The sequence below is a fragment of the Octopus bimaculoides genome, chromosome 9 (assembly GCF_001194135.2).
Source record: "Octopus bimaculoides isolate UCB-OBI-ISO-001 chromosome 9, ASM119413v2, whole genome shotgun sequence".
Taxonomy (NCBI): Eukaryota; Metazoa; Mollusca; class Cephalopoda; order Octopoda; family Octopodidae; genus Octopus; species Octopus bimaculoides.
Genome location: NC_068989.1, coordinates 79,511,632 through 79,516,799, shown reverse-complemented (window position 1 = coordinate 79,516,799; position 5,168 = coordinate 79,511,632).

Sequence of the window (5,168 nt, the reverse complement as noted above, 5' to 3'; positions counted from 1 at the left end):
TATATATATATATATATATATGCATGTATGTATGTGTGTATATATCAACATGCATGTATCTTTGTGTATGTACTTTCCCTCCACACCAATGCTTGACAATCGCTGTTGGTTTACTCACGCCCCTTTAACTTAGCGTTTCGCCAAAAAAGAAGGACAGAATAAGCACCACACTTTCAAAAATAAGTACTGAGTTTGATTTATTCAAACAAAATCTTCAAGGCGGTGCCCCAGCATGGCTGCAGTCCAATGACTGAAGCATATAAAAGAGAAACCATAAAAGATACTGAATTTTATTGTAGAAGCTATTGCTGTTTCTCGGGGGTTGGTTTAATAAATGACTTGTATAAACAACACCAGTTGACCCCCTCTGCTCCGCTTTTTCATTTGGCTTGGCAATAAACAATATATTGGGGATAAGATATTAGATAATGTAGATCTAGATGTCTCCTTAAAGGACGAGGTGATATCGGCCGGAATACTTTTATTCATATTTAAACTCGATCATGGATGATCTGAAGCCAAACAAATATCCGATCATAACTGTGTAGTTAAGACATTAATACTGACGCGAAGTATTAATGGTATTACTACTCTATTAGTTTTACACGTTTATAATATGTACAGTCGGCAACAGTGAAAGGGAATTAAGCTACTTTAGATTATAAATGAGACTAATATACAGGTTGGGTAAGGTGGTGCGTTGGCATAATCGTTCGCATGCCCGGCAAAATATCTAACGGTATTCCGTCCGTCTTCGCGTTCTTGGTTCAAATTCCACCGAGCTCGACTTTGCCTTTCATACTTTCGGGGTCGATAGAGAAAAAGTACTAGCCAAACACTGGGGGTCGATGTAATCGATTTACTCCATCCCCCAAAATTGCTAGTGTTGTGCCAAAATTTGAAATCAATATACAGGTTGTGTGTCTCTATCCAATCAATAACTATTGTTTATCTGTAACACAAGGGCGTTGGGGTAGCAGAAATGTTAGAACAACGGACTAAAGGCTTTGTGGAATTTATTCCGTTTCTGTTCATTTTGAGTTCAAAACACACTGACGTCAACTTTGCCTTTCATCTCCCACCAGTCGATAAATTAGAATATCTACCATGTGCTGGAAAACTACTTTCCACTAGTTTTTTTTTCTCGTAATATTTAAGTGTTTTTGTTTGTTACTCAAAGATATCTGATACCTCATCCAAAGGAATATTCATTCTTTATTTTGGTTATAAACATGTTGTAAATCGTAGAGCGAACATATATATATGGTTATATTTGATATCTTGAAAATTCCTTAATAATTAATACATTTTTTAATATTGTCAAAGCCAGATACCTGTTGTGTAAGTGGGCTGTGGTAATCCTGTAATTTTGATTTCAAATTTTGGCACTAAGTCAATAGTTTTGGGGCAGGGTATGTAGGTTACATCTAAAAGATGAAAGGCAAAGTCAACCTCAGCGGAATTGAATCCAGAACATAAAGACAGACGAGATACCGCTAACCATTTTACCCTAACGCCGCTTTAGCATCCCTGTAATATTGCAAAAATTAAATGTAGAGGCAGAGTTATAAAAGCAAAACATTCAAGGACTTCTTTTACGTAAGGGTAATCGATTCTTCATCCTATTCTTCTATATGTGTAAGCATAGATTAGTCTTCGAAAATGTTCATACACGTTAACACATGACGACTTTATCCGCGTGTAATACATGTGTATTTCTGTGTTCTGAGAAAATTCAGCTGGAAAAATCCATCTTGTCAAAATCCATTCCTATCTAGGATTTTTATTAAAGCCGGAAATCTTTCAGGTATGAGAAGTAATGATGGTTCAACCGAGAATCGAACCCTTATTGCATACGTAGTTCATTGTTTAATTACTATCTTCTCACTACGACCATTACACAATAACATTTTTAGTTGTTGGTTATACAATACGGCTATAAGATTTTTTTTAATGCGTAAAACGCTTTTAACAAATCCAGATCGATAGAGTATTTTAGCATATTGTTAAGCAATACCTGGACTACTGACAATGCAGCATATTCCCAATAATGTTGCTTTGTAAGTTATTGATAAACTTCAGAAAAATCGCTGGTCTGAGAATAGCGTTAGTTAGTTAGTTAGAGAGGGAGAGAGAGAGAGAGAGAGAGAGAGAGAGAGAGAGAGAGAGAGAGAGAGAGAGAGAGATGGTATGAGTGAAAGAATGAAGGAAGCTATGGAATATAATATAAGATCTCAAGGTGGCAAAAGTTGTGTTGCAGTTTTTAAAATGTTCTTGAACTGAATATAACAATTATTAGGATTTCAGCCTCATATTTAATAATATTAGAATAATATCATTAAGAATACTTAATGAAATTAATATCCGTATTAATTTCAATGGTAATTCTATAATTCAAACGCTATGGAATTTCACGTTACTTCTATAATGTTAGCTATTGTGTAATTACCTTGCTACGTAGTACGGTAATTAGACTATATTGTGATGTTGCTCCTAAATTTGAATCTATTATTATTTTCGTTACTATTATTATTTTTATGGTTAAGACAACAAATACCGCCGAGAGGTCGATGAAATAAGTACCAGTGGAGTACTGGTGTCGATGTAATCGACGAGCCTCCTCCTCCAAATAACAGGCCTTGTGCCTATAGTAAAATGGATTATTATTATTATTATTATTATTATTATTATTATTATTATTATTATTATTATTATTGTCTAGAGTAGAAAGGATTATTATTATTATCATTATTATTATTATTATTATTATTATTATTATTATTATTACTATTATTATTATTCACTTGGCGTCTGTTTTATCTATGTAACATCTCAGCACCACCACTCAGCTCAGAGGCGCAACACTTTTCTCAACACATGAGCTCTTCCAAGCATTGCTGCCAACTGAATACTTCCTGTGAAGTTTGGCATTTGCAGCTTTTGATGCCAGAATATTACACCCCTTGAGATGGTCCCAAATGCACCGATCACAATAGGTACCACACTAGCTTCTGAGGCTATATGGAATCTTTTCATTTCCAGTCCTAGGTCTTGGTTCTTCCAGACATTATTATTATTATTATTATTATTATTATTATTATTATTATTATTATTATTATTATTATCATCATCATCATTGTAATTATTATTAGTATGGCGGCGAGATGGCAGAATCGTTAGCACGCAGGGCAAAAATGCCTTGCAGCATTTTGTCCGTCTTTACATTCTGAGTTCAAATTCCGCCGAGGTCGACTTTGCTTTTCATCCTTTCGAGATCGATAAATTAGGTACCAGTTGCGTATTGGAGTCAATCTAATCGACTGGCCTCCTTACCCAAAAATTTCGGGCCATGTGCCTACAGTAGAAAAGATCATTATTATTATTATTATTATTATTATTATTATTACTTGACGTCTGAATCAAGTAAATCACAACTAATTTGTAGAACTAACCATCTTCTAAGTAAAATAAAAAAACTCTCACCACCACCCACATATCATCTCACTGCTTCCAAGTTAAAAAAAAAAGACATGTAAAATATCATTAATCAAAATTTAATTGTTGCAATCGATCGCCTACGAAAATGTTCTGGTGTCCAATGAAACATGTCTCTTTCGTCTCGTTATCAACATCCTTGTCGTCGTCATCCTTCTGATCATCATCGTCGTAGTTACCATCATCATCATCGTCATCGTCATCATCATCATCATCATCATCATCATCATCATCCTAATCATATCATTGTCATCTTTATTATCTACAAAGTTATATCAGCATTACTGCTACAACTATTACGACTATTGTCTGTTATTATTTTTATCATTATTATTATTATTATTATTATTATTATTATTATTATTATTATTATTATTAGTTGCCATTGTAGTTATTACCTCTGTTGTTACCGTTATAACGATTTCTTTCAATGTTGTTATTGCTGTTGTTGTTGTTGTTGTTATTAATTATTGCTATTATCTATGTAATAAATTTGCTTTTATTCCGCAATATGTGGAAACATGGTTCTTCATTTTTAATTTTATTTGTTATTTTGGATTCAAAACGGAAGCGCTTATATTTTATGGCCGAAAGTCGGCAATCAGACCGAATCATTAGCACGCCTGACAAATTACGAACGTTCTCAATTCAAATTCCATCAATGTCGATGTTGACTTTCATCCTTTCGGATCGATAAAATGAGTACCAATCGAGCATTGAAGTCGATGTATTTGACTAGCTCCTTCCCACAAAATTTCAGTCCTTGCCCATATAATAGAAAAAAGTTGAGTTTTAAGACCAAACAAATGGTTATGTAGTGACGTTCTCCTTTCCACAAGAACATATGTTAATGAATAAAGCTCGTATCCATTGAAAATCTCAAGAAAGGGCGTGTTCCCGCATGCGTAGACCTTCACCTTTTGTCTGTAACCTTCTTGTTTTCAGCATTTAAACTTATTTGAGTGGTTTCCGTACGAGTCAACGACTTAAAATGGATTCGGTAGTAAATGAATAACTTCAGTAGAATTTTAATATGACACCGATCGTTTTAACTGAAAACGAATAAAGAATGATTCATTATAGAATAATTTAATAGAGAAGATATTAAGTAATTTTCTATAGCTTTCTTTCAGAACGACAGAGGAATTTTCAGGATATTTAATAGTTCTCCTTTATAAAGATATTAAAAAAAAAAAAATGATGTCTCATTGCAACAAGTCAACAATTTTGTACAATGTCACTTTCAAATCGTTCAGACTTGGATATATTAAAAATAAAACGCACAAATGCCACGTTGGCACATACATATGTAAACAAGCTAGGTCTAATTGCATGTTCAGTGTCTATGTTCAGACATAAAAATACGATTAAATATCATGAAGAGATAAAGTTTTATTCTCAAATGATCCGGCATGTTTGGCAAACTTGCTTATTTAATTACATTTCTTCAATTAACATACTGACAATGAAATATTTCAACCAGGCACTCTGTATTTGTCAACACCATCCATTTATGAGAAATTATGTCTCATTAATGGGGTTGAATGGTTGAATGCAGCAATTTGTGGGATAATGTACTGAATCTGTGGATGCATATATACGTATATATACATACATAGATATATGTATATATGTATATATATATATATATATATATATATATATATATATAT